The sequence below is a fragment of the Cryptomeria japonica genome, chromosome 6 (assembly GCF_030272615.1).
Source record: "Cryptomeria japonica chromosome 6, Sugi_1.0, whole genome shotgun sequence".
In the NCBI taxonomy this organism is placed as follows: Eukaryota; Viridiplantae; Streptophyta; class Pinopsida; order Cupressales; family Cupressaceae; genus Cryptomeria; species Cryptomeria japonica.
The window spans coordinates 656,154,356-656,167,662 of NC_081410.1; positions in this window are offsets into that span (position 1 = coordinate 656,154,356).

Sequence of the window (13,307 nt, forward strand, 5' to 3'; positions counted from 1 at the left end):
TGTAATAAGGCCAAAAGGCCATTGAGTGTGTGGTCAAATGATTGTAAGGGCCCTAAGAGTCTTTGTTTGGCCAATTTTGGCATGTGAGCTCGTAAGGGTGTCGGTTAGAGCACTTAATAGGATAAGTTGTTTTTGGGTTAATGAAGATTGATTGATGTTGTTTTGAAGTTGTTAAGGTCATATAAGTCATTTTAAAATGACCAAGTTTGGGTTTGAGCAAAGTTGCTCACCTATGCAACAAATTGCAAAAGTTCCTCATAGCAACTTTGCAACATTTTCATACACCAATAGCTAGTTGGTTGTTGGTTGTCACAGTTGGTTATGAGTGTGTGTAACTACTCCAAGGCCAGTATAAGGCTTGGAAAGACCGATGATAAATGGTTGTTGTTATTTTTGAAGATCTGAAGCAAATAAACTAATTTGGTTTCCCATTGTTTATCAACAATTTCCTATTTATAAACAATTAGGTAACCGCTTAATCTCCTTGATCACATTTCCCATGATCAATCATAGCCATCAGATCTTCAATCTTGTCCAGGTTCAATGCATCTTTCAATCTGAAAATGTTTTACCTCGCCTTGGAACTTGCATATTAGTCTTGGAACTTGTGCCAGGGTATTGCGGTTCAATCTGAGATGTAGATCTTCATGCCGACTTTTCATTGCCTTAGATTGGTTAAAAAACTTCATTCACGGCTCACCAATCATTGATCAGTTCCAGCTCGTCAGCTTCCTTCATTAAATAACGCATGTAAACATTTAATGCATTCTGTTATAGCTCGGTTACAACTCGGTAACAACTCGGTGAATACTAAACTTCACTTGGTAGACATTATGCCTTCATTAACCGATAGCAATAACCTTAGGGTTTACCGACTAGGTTCCTTAGGGTTTACCGACTAGGTTCCTTGCTTGATAACATAGTATAGTATTAACCTTTACATTTTACAACATATGTATGATGTTAAAACAATCTAAACATCATGATCTCATCATTGTCTGACTCGGTACTAGTTGCCCATTGAATACCTTATTCATCCCCTTATTCATCATATTCTTTCCTGTGTCTTTTACCAACATCTTTATAATCTTCATATCATACTTCTCAAGATATGGCAACATCATACTAAATTAGAAAATCAATTTCTTGACATCAATGACAAAATAATAATATCAAGACAGTAAACATCTTTAATCAGTTATATCCATAATCATCAACAACCTTCTCAATATCCTTATGAAATGCCAACAATCTTTCATTGTCTGTTATAATGCAATATTGCCAACAATCTCCCCCTTTGGCATTGATGGCAAAACCAATTGATTTGACCTTAAGAGATTCGGATTGTTGTGATTCTAAAATCCTGAAATGCTCTCCCCCATACATTAGACTTCTCCTGTTTTTAGTCTTCTTTCCAATCTGTAGTCTGCTCAGTTTTCTTTTAGTCTTCTCCCCTGATAGGTCTTCTTCCTCTATATTAGTCTTCTCCCCTTTATAGTAGTCTTCTCCCCCTTTGACAACAATGCCAAAAAGTAAAGAACTAAAACATAATTACTTTTTGTAAGAAGTTATTTCCTGTTGTTGTGTATCAACTGAGTCTCGGTTTGAACATTTGTCTTTAATTCCTGTTCCCTATAATATTTCCTGTATTATTTCCTATACACCTTTAGAAAACATCCTAAAGTGTATAAATCAACATCAACTCCCAAAAGATATTCATTAGAGTCATCGGATTGATGCTTTCACCGAACTCGGTCAGTGAGTAGAAGATAGGGGTAGGACCCCTAACTTACTTATGAGATATTCAAAAGTGTCCCTTGGTAGTGGTTTAGTGAAGATATCCACTATTTGTTCCTTTGTGCTAACATACTCCAATACCACTTTCTTCTCTAAGATAATGATATTTGATAGATATGTGCTTTGTCTTAGAGTGCATAACAGGATTCTTTGAAATATTAATGACACTAGTATTGTCATAGAATATAGTTACTGGGTCGGTAACTTTCTCATTTATACCTTTCAACAGTTGTTTGATTCATGCAATGTTGGTACAATTCAATGCTGCAACAACGTATTCAGCTTCTGTTGTTGACTATGAAACACATCCTTGTTTCTTGCTAAGCCAACTCACTAGTCTTTCTCCTAAAAAGAAAGCTCCTCCACTTGTGCTTTTTCTGTCATCAATGTTGCCTGCCCAATCAGCATCAGTATAAACTTTTAAATCAAAATCATTTCCTTTCTGATATACTAAGTGTATGCGGGAAAAGTGGGTCGATAGAACTCCAAATGTGAAAAACGGAGCTCTATGAAGCCTTTCTCACACACCCACATGACTTCTTGGTGCAAGCTATGGAGTCATGAAGTATGACTCAGCTTCCCAAGGTTGGTCCCATGGTTCTCTATCTTACACGGTCCCCCAAACCAATGTTTTTGCTCTCAGATCACTGAGCAAAATGGTTTAGGGATGGCAAATGCAAGAACGAGGGATGCTTTTGTTGGTTTTAATATGAGATGCATCCTAAGCTATGCATGATTCTAGAAATGCAATAAACGAACTATAAGATGACAAGGTTAGTAAACAAACTATCCTAGCATGCTATATTAGTTAATGATTTAAGCTAATGATAATAGAAATACTCTAAAATGCATATTAGATTAATTTCTATTTTAAAGAGAGGCTAAATGATGAGCATAAAAATGATATATGAAAGCTTGAATGTATTTGAGCATAAGTGTGATACTACAAACTTGGATTGATCTCCTCAAATGGAGGAATGAGAGCTCTATTTATAGCAAAAACAGGGCAATGGATGGTCAGGATTGAAAGAGTTGATCAAGGGTTGAGTTTGAAAGCTGGGGATCCATGTTTGCAATTTGCACCAATGAAATGGTGACAAATGTCAACATAGGGTTGGGTTGAGAGAAGGGGTTGGAGGCATTAAATGCCTAAGAAGACCTTATGGTTATCTAGAGGGTAAGGTTCAAGTCTAAGTTCAGATTACCCATTGGATTAAGAGTTAATCCAAGGATAAACCCTTGTGCAAATGATTAAGAGATAATCATGGTCAAAGCATTAAAGGCTTGATGAGACCCTTGGGTTGGATGAAGGTTAAGTTAGGCAAAAAGTCTCTAACCATGTAAGAGGGTTGAATTAACCATTAATGGTTTGGGAGACTTTGGGGATATTAAGTGGTTGAAGATTTGAAGCCTTTAATGGTTATCAAAGACTTTAAGGGTTTGAGAAGTGACCTCCCCTTGCTTAGGGATGTGACCAAGTTTAGAAGATGGGTTAGGCTAATTAGAAACGATTAGAAGAGTCTAGAAGAAATTAGGAAGGGGTTTAGGAAGCAAGTGGGAAATGTAGGAGAATGCAAGTGGATGGAGGGATAATAGGATTTAATTGAATTTAATGAATTTCATTCAATTTGGTTGTAATTAAATAAATTAGATTTATTTAATTTAGGATAACTATTTAATTAAATTTGAATTTAATTAAAAGTGGATAGGGGGGATTTAATTGAATAAAATGATTTATTCATTAAATGGGTATAGTGAATTTAATTGAGTAATCTACTTAATTAAATAGAGGAATGCGGGTAATTTAATTAAATTGGATTTAATTAAATAGAGAAATGAACATAAAATATTCATTTAGGAATATGGTCATTTTTATACGTCTACACTAAGCCATAATACTCTGTGCCTTTCAAGTATCTAAAAATTCTTTTGATTGTTGTCATGCGTGTTTCCTTAGGATTTGCAGAGAATCTTGCAACTATACCTACTGCATGGGCTATATCTAGTCTGCTGTGAACAACATATTGTAGCTTTCCAATCATGGATCGGTAAAGTGTCTCATCAACAGATGCAGATTCATCATTCTTTGATAATTTACAGTTGGTAGTCATAGGAGTACTTACTAGTTTTGAATCCTCCATTCCAAATTTCTTCAAGATTTCCTTTATGTACTTGGATTGAGTAATGAAAATCTCATTTTTCATTTGCAGTATCTGTAAACCTATAAAATACTTTATCTCACCGATTAATGACATCTCAAATTCTTTGCTCATTTCATTTCCAAAGTTCTTCCATAAAGAGTCATTTCCACAAAATATAATATCATCAACAAATATGGCTGAGATCAGTATTCCATTTTCATCATTCTTCATGTACATGTTGTTGTTCTCACTTGTTCTTATAAAGCCAATCTTAATCAAATAAGAGTGCAATCTTTCATACCATTCTCTTGGTGCTTGTTTCAAACCATATAAAGCTTTGTTCAATTTACATACCTGATCTTTATTCTTGTCTTCAACAAATCCTTCAGGTTGTTCAATGAAAACTTCTTCTTCTAATATTCCATTCAGAAATGCAGATTTGACATCCATTTGATATATCTTGAAATTTTTGAAAGCAGCATAGGCCAACAATGTTCTTACTCCTTCAAGTCTAGCAACAGGTGCAAAAGTTTCACCATAATCAATTCCTTCTTCTTGAGCATAACCTTTGCAAACTAGTCTTGCTTTGTTTCGAATAACCTCTCCTTTTTCATTTAGCTTGTTTTTGAAAATCCACTTTGTACCGATTACATTTTTGTCCTTTGGTCTTGGGATTAGTGTCCATGTGTCATTCTTCTTGATTTGATCAATCTCTTCTGTCATAGCATTTATCCAATCTTCACTGTTAAATGCCTCTTTCACTATTCTCGGTTCAAATTCAGATACCAAACATGTGTTTTGTCTCAGTTTGTTCCTTGTCATCATTGGATCATCCTTATCTCCTAGAATCTGACTTGGTGCATGATGTCTTCTGACATACTTGGCTAATACAGGCTCTGTAGGCTCTGTATGATCTTCTTCATCACTCGGTGACTGGATATTCTCTTCATTTTCTTCAACAGTCTTCTTGGTAGGACTTCTCGGTTGAACATAGACAAATTCATCATAGTCTTCTGGTTCCTTGGAATTTCCTTCATCATTTCTTTCTGCAAATTCATCAATTTTCACATTTGCACTTTCTACTATTTTGTTAGATGATTTGATCAGACATTTAAATGCTTTGCTTTTAGAAGAATAACCTAGAAACGTTCCTTCTTCACTTTTCTAATCAAATTTGCCATTTCTATCATCTTTATGAACATAGCATCTACTTCCAAAGATTTTAAAATAACTTACATTAGGTTTCTTATCATACCAGATTTCATATGGTGTCTTCAAAGTACCTTTCTTCAATTGAACTCGATTCAAGGTGTAAACTGTTGTGCTTATTGCTTCTCTCCAAAATGTTTGTGGCACCTTCTTTTCAATCATCAGTGTTCTAGCATAATCCACAATAGATTTGTTTCTTCTCTCAACTATTCCATTTTGCTGTGGAGTTCCCGATGCAGAGACTTGTCTTTTAATACCATGATCATTGCAAAATAAGTTGAACTCATCAGATGTGAACTCTCCTCCTCTATCTAATCTAAGACATTTCAGTTGTCTTCCTGTTTCATTTTCAACTCTTGCCTTGTACCATTTAAACATTTGAAAAGCTTTTGATTTTTCTTTTAAAAACATTACTGACATCATCCTTGAATAGTCATCCACAAATAATATGAAATATTTATCACCATAATAACTTTGAACTTTCATAGGACAACAAAGATCAGTGTGTACTAGATCTAAAATTCCTTTAGAAGTGTAAGACTTACTTGCAAAGATTGATCTTGTCATCTTACCCATCTGGCATCCTCGGCACATAACATTCTAAGGTTTTTCAAGACTCGGTAGACCTCTTACTCTGTGCTTCTTGCTTATTTTGATCAGATTATCAAAATTGACATGACAAAACCTTTTGTGCCATAACTAGGTATCATCTAACTTTTCATGCAAACACTTATTCTGAGTTGAGTCAAGGTGAAATGTGTTACCTTTTGTTTGTGTCCCGGTAGCAGCTAACTTTCCATTTTTGTCATGAACTTTGACAATTCCCTTCTAAAATTCTATTCGGTAACCTGTGTTGTTTAGTTGTGCTACACTCAACAAATTGTATTTCAAACCTTCAACCCAATAAACATCATTGCATATCCTTTACCTCTCACCGGACATGGTGCATCATTACCAAATCTAACATAGACTCCATCATAATCTTCTAATATAACAAACTTGTGTTTGTCTCCTGTCATATGATGTGAGCATCCACTATCTATAATCCAAGAATCATTAGTGTTTATGTGAGATATTAGGGATTTTTCTTCATACCTTTCTTCATTTGATCCATCCTTGATAGTCACATAAACTACTTCCTCTGTATCAGTCTCATCTGATTTATCATCGTTGGATTCCTCATTAGCTATTAGGCATGTCTTTCTATCTCTTCTTCTGAAGTCTCAGTGTCCTTTGTAATGATTATCTTTCTGTCTATCATCTCGGTAATCTCTCTTTTTAGTAGAATCTTTGTCAGGATAGTTAGAAGCCATATGTCCTATTTTATCACAATTGAAACATTTCAAAGGTAGTTTTCCTTTATGCTTACCTTTGCCTCTCGGTAACCTTTTGGCTAATAGTGCTTCAAACTCTTCTTGCTTTCTGATTTCCTCATATAATTTGTGTACTGCCTCCATGATCTTATGAAATATTTCACTTGCTCCACTATGATCTCCTTCAGAGTACTTATACTTTCTTTCATTGAAATCATTAGATTCATCAAGATGAAAAGAACTAAAAGAAGATTAAACTTTATTTACCGAAGATCCACTGTTATCAAAATTACTTAACTCAAATGCATGTAGCTTACCAATAGTAGCATCTAAAGAAACTGACATATTAGGTATAGACCTCAATTCATTGATTGCAGAGACTTGGATTGCATAAGTTGGTAGAAGGGTTCTTAACAACTTACTTGTTATATCCTTTTCTTCAATAGTTCCACCTGCTCCTTTGATTTGATTGACAATCTCCTTTAGTCTTGTACTGTACTGAGTTATGTTCTCACCTTCATTCATCCTCATAGATTCAAGTTGTCCTCTTAGACTATCTACTTTTTCTCTTTGAACATGTTCATCTCCTCCATATACTGATATGAGCTTATCCCACATTGCTTTTGCATCATTGCAGCCTTCTAGATCATTAAACTCTGAATCGGTCAATGTAGATGTTATTTCAATCATTGCTTGAATATGTTCTTGCTTTGCCTTTATCTCTTCCATAGTCAATGGATAGGTGCTTGGTGTGACAAAATCATTCTCCAAATAGTATACAACATATTCTCCAACTCCTGATAGATGTAGCTTCATCCTTTTCTGCCATGTAGAGAAACTTGACTTGTTTAGTTTCGGTGCATCCCTCTTATACATCTTTGGATCTTTAACTCAAGTGCCTTTAAACTTTCCTTCTGGAGTCCAAGGCTCTAATACCAATTGATAGTTCTGATAATTAATATAAGTACAGATCCAATAGCCAACAAGATGAGAGGGGGGGGTGAATCATACAAACTTAATCTTCCATAAAAACATCAAATTCAACCTCGGTAACATATATTTCAGTAATATAACCAAAACTATTAAACATGCAAACTCAAAAGCATATGAACATCATAAACCTCATAACACCAGATTTAACGTGGAAACCCAAATAGGGAAAAACCACTGTGGGATTTCGGACCCACTAAGAAATATACTCTTCTAGAGTATGCTCGGTTAAAAGCAAATTCTGTTAGAGATTACAAACACATTGCTAGATGTGACCCGGTTAAGGGATTTCCCTCAGATATGTTAGGATCTTCACCTTGTTAGAAGTGACCTTGTTAAAGGATTTCAAACACTCAATCAGAATGTCACCTTGCTAGAGGGTTTTGCAAATAAGACTGTTAAGTCCACTCGGTTAAGAGATTTTCTATCACTTTCACAAAATAACAGTAATAAAATCTATTTGTAACTTCACATCTAAAATGCTAAAGCAGATTCTAATTTGTTCAATACAATCTAGACATAGAACTAATCTTGTCTATCTGTTGGGCTTCTATACTCTATTATTCAAACAGGTCTTCAAGCTTCTGTGCTCAGTAACCACTATGTAGCATCCTTGTGCATACACTTGCCTGCATACATTGTTTATCAATAGTTTCCTATTTATAAACAATTAGGTAACCGCTTAATCTCCTTGATCACATTTCCCATAATCAATCATAGCCATAAGATCTTCAATCTTGTCCAGGTTCAATGCATCTTTCGATTTGAAAACGTTTTACCCCGCCTTGGAACTTGCATATTAGTCTTGGAACTTGTGCCAGGGTATTGCGGTTCAATCTGAGATGTAGATCTTCATGCCGACTTTTCATTGCCTTAGATTGGTTAAAAAACTTCATTCACGGCTCACCAATCATTGATCAGTTCCAGCTCATCAGCTTCCTTCATTAAATAACGCATGTAAACATTTAATGCATTCTGTTATAGCTCGGTTACAACTCGGTAACAACTCGGTGAATACTAAACTTCACTTGGTAGACATTATGCCTTCATTAACCGATAGCAATAACCTTAGGGTTTACCGACTAGGTTCCTTAGGGTTTACCAACTAGGTTCCTTGCTTGATAACATAGTATAGTATTAACCTTTACATTTTACAACATATGTATGATGTTAAAACAATCTAAACATCATGATCTCATCATTGTCTGACTCGGTACTAGTTGCCCATTGAATACCTTATTCATCCCCTTATTCATCATATTCTTTCCTGTGTCTTTTACCAACATCTTTATAATCTTCATATCATACTTCTCAAGATATGACAACATCATACTGAATTAGAGAATCAATTTCTTGACATCAATGACAAAATAATAATATCAAGACAGTAAACATCTTTAATCAGTTATATCCATAATCATCAACAACCTTCTTAATATCCTTATGAAATGCCAACAATCTTTCATTGTTTGTTATAATGCAATATTGCCAACATTGTATACTATGTTTTCTTTTTGGGTTTAAGACAGGGGAAGCCAAATCAAATATTTGCCACCATACCCTAAGCTTGGCACATTGAGCTGGCAAGCATTAGGAATCATGGATAACATGCCCTAATTGGGTGAATCTGGTGGGTGGAGATGAAGTATGATTGGAGAGGAATTATATATGGAATCACAAACCCCAAACTATCATCAATTCACACAGGCAATCAGACCGGTGAAGGAGTTTTGATCAATCCGTATTTTTAAGGCCTAGAAAGGGGCAATTAGGCCTAATTAACCGGTAAGGGTTAGATATGTTAATGACAAAACTCACCTCTGGTTTTGAGATATTGTATGTAAACACAAAAAGGGTGTCTATAATGTAAAATATTTTATAGGGTTGTTAAGGAATTTTAGTAGATAAATGCAGAATACCCCGTTGACAATTAGGTTTCCGATTAGGCCTAAAAGTGCGGTTTGTTTGTAAAACACAAAACTGGTAAGTGTCAAAGCTCTTGAGTAAGGAATAGGGTTGGGAATCTTTCCAAAACCATCCATCCTAATGTGTTTAGTGCAAGGAATGAAGATCTTGTGGTAGAGGGGTTGAACTCTCCAGTTGAGTGTGAAAGGGAGTGGGAAAGCAAGGTCTCCTGAGCAAGAAAAGGGAACTCACAAAACAACAAGTGCTTATCCTAGCCTAAGGACCCTAGGAAGGTTAGAGAGGGTAAGTCTTGCAGACCCACCCTTGGAGGGTGTGAGGTGTAGAATCATTGGATGGTTCTTGTGTATCTTGGAGGAGATACCTAGACAAGGTAGCAGAAACCGATGAGAGACAACTCACTCTACATAAAATTGGTATCAGAGCCAATTGATTGAATAAAGTGGTGTATGTCAAACTCAAAGGTAGATTCATAAGCCAACAACATTCTACCAAACACAATGAGTCAAGAGGCCATCAGGAATTTGGTCCAAGACATGCTTAGTGAAGCCTCGAAGCAAGAAACCAAGAAAGAAAAGGGAAAAGTTACTGAATGGGGTGATGAAACTGATGATGAAGATACAGATGTGATAGGAGTCATAACAAAAAAGAAGGAGTTGGACAAAGATCAGAAGATCTTCTTGGATGCCCTCAAGTCACTCAATAAAGACAACATAGAAGGTTTACCTATCTACAATGAAAGCCTAAATGGAGAAGAGTTACTGGATTGGATAGAAGCCTTGAACAATCATTTTGAATACACAGAAGTTGCAGAAGAAAAGAGGGTCAATTTGGCCAAATCAAGATTGAAGGGATCAGCCCTAATGTGGTGAAAAATGATGCAAGAAGAAAGAGAACAAACCAGGAGAAAGAATATCACCTCTTGGGAGAATGAATATCAGGATTAAAACTCAATTCCTACCTATAGATTATGAGGTGTAGATGCATAAGAAGTTGCAAAATTTGAAACAAAGAGAAATGGATGTGAGTATTTATACAAAGGAGTTCAACAAACTTACCCTAAGAGCTAGGAAGCAAGAGGAAGAAGTGGAGAAGGTTGCAAGGTACTTAAATGGCCTTAGACAAAACATTCAAGATGAGATCAACATGATAGAACCTAACATAGTCCATAAATGCTTTCAGTTATGTTTGAGAGCAGGAGATAAGATCAAAAGGAGAGGTGAACATAATCAAAGGGGCAAAGGTGGCAGAGATTTCCGAGGAAGAGGCACCTTTGGAAGGGGCTATAATCCCAACAAGAATGAAGAAAGCAATCAATCAGAGAACGGTGGTGATAATCCTAACAAAGGAGGACAGTTTAGAGGAAGAAGTAACTATAGAGGCAGATTTGGCAATTCAGGAAGAGGAACCACAGTCTTCACTAGCAAATGCTACCATTGTCATTAAGTGGGGCATACCATGAGCCGGTTTCCTGAAAAGACTTCAAGCTCTCACATGGGAGACAAGAGAACTTAGTTGGTGCAAGAAGAGGATTGTCAAAGTGTTACCTCACCAATTAGCAAGGCAAGACTAGTCCTAGAGGGAGACACCCCGATACTAAGAAGGACCTTGTTGAAGGTACCACAGTCCAAAGAACCTACATAAAGGAAGACACTTTTCAAAACCATTTGCAAATCTCATGGTAAGATTTGTAAAGATATAGTAGATTCAGGGTCTACAAAGAGCATTGTAGCAGTTGAGATGGTAGACAAACTAAAATTAAAAAGGTTGCCACATACCACCCCCTATAAGGTATCTTGGTTGAGTAAGGGTCAACATGTGCTTGTAGATGAGCAAACTTGGGTAGATTTTGAAATAGGAAACTACAAGGATAGTGTGCTATGTGAAATATTACCCATGGATGGATGTCACCTGCTATTAGGATGCCCTTGGCAATATAATGTCAAAGCCATACATGATGGGGAGAAGGATTCCTATGTTATCACTAAGGAGGGTAGAAAGTTTCAAATGGATCCCTTGATTTATCAGGGTGAAGAAAGACATGTTGGATCAAGTGTTATGTTTCTTGGTGGGAAAGAGCTCTTGAAATTGTTTAAGCATGAAGGGAACCAAGGATGTGCTCTCATAGTGAAACCCAAAGAAGAGACAAAGACTGAAACCAAACTAGGGATACCTCAAGAGGTGCAAACCTTACTAGACCAACACAAGGACATAGTTGTCAATGAGATTCTGGATGACTTCCTATGAGATATTTTAACCATCAGATAGACCTCATACCTATTTCAACTTTGCCAAACAAAGCTGCTTACAAAATGACACCTACTCAAAATGAGGAAATAGCAAAGAAAGTGCAAGAATTGCTAGATAAGGGGTTGATAAAGAAGAGTTTAAGTCCATGTGCAGTGCCTATAGTTTTGGCACCTAAGAAAGATGGCAAGTGGAGGATGTGCACTAATTCAAGGGCCATAAACAAAATCACAATTAGATACTAGTTTCTAATGCCAAGGATTGATGATCTAATGGACTACCTAGGTGGAGCTTGCTACTTTTCTAAAGTGGATTTGAAATCAGATTATCATCAAATTAGGATCAGACCTGGTGATGAATGGAAGACAATATTTAAAACAAATGAGGGGCTCTATGAATGGTTGGTGATGCCCTTTGGGCTCACAAATGTACCTAGCACCTTCATGAGACTCATGAATGAAGTTCTTGTAGAGTTCATTGGTAAGTTTGTCATTGTTTATCTTGATGACATTCTGATTTTTAGCAGCTCAAAGGAGGAGCATATCAAACATCTGAATCAATTTTTGAGGAAGCTACATCAAGAAAAGTTGATGATCAACTTGGATAAATGTGAGTTTTTCAAAAATAAATTGGTGTATCTTGGTTTTGTAGTTTCTCAAGGTTGCTTAAAAATGGATCCATCAAAAGTGGAAGCAATAGTGAATTGGCCTACTCCTAAGTCAATAGGAGATGTAAGAAGTTTCCATGGTCTAGCTTATTTTTATAGGAAATTAATTAGAGGTTTTAGCCATGTGTGTGCACCTATCTTGAACACCATCAAAGGTGGGATAAAATGTCAGTTTAAGTGGACTAGTGCAGCAGACAAGGGGTTTGAGCTGTTAAAACAAAAGGTAGCAGAACTCCCTTACCTTAGGCTCCCTAATTTCAATCATCTCTTCACTATGGAGTGTGATGCCAACAAGTTGGCTATAGGGGTCGTTTTGAGCCAAGAAGGTCACTTGGTTGCATTCTTCTCTAAGAAGCTCAATGAAGAAAAACAAAAGTATTCTACCTATGATCTAGAGCTATATGCCATGGTGCAAGCACTCAAGAAGTGGCAACATTATTTGTTACCTAAAGAGTTCATAGTCTACAGTGATAATCATGCACTTAGTTTTTTGAATGGGCAAGAGAAATTGAATCAAGGACACCTCAAGTGGGTTGAGTATTTGCAGGCCTACACCTTTTCCATCAAGCAAAAAAAAGGAGTCACCAATAAGGTAGTAGATGCCTTAAGTAGAAGGGTTCTAACCATTCAAGAAGTGCATCTACAAAGTGTGGGGTTAAATGACCTTAAAGACCTCTGCCAAGGTGACCAAGATTTTGGCAAAGCATATGATGTTTACTCAAAGTTTGCTAATGCTTGTCATGTTGCCTATTCTGATTTTATGTTACAGGAAGGCTTATTGTTTAAAGGACACCTACTTTACATACCACAGTTCTATATGAGAGACAATATCATCAAGGAGAAGCATCAAGGCAGTCTAAGTGGACATTTTGGTCTTGACAAGACCTTAGAGCAAGTTGGCAGGTTCTACCATTGGCCTAAACTACAGTAAGATGTTAGGAAGTTTGTGGAGAAATGTGATATTTTTCAGAGGGCTAAGGGTACTTCCAACAACGTAGGTTTATATCAACCTCTAGTCAT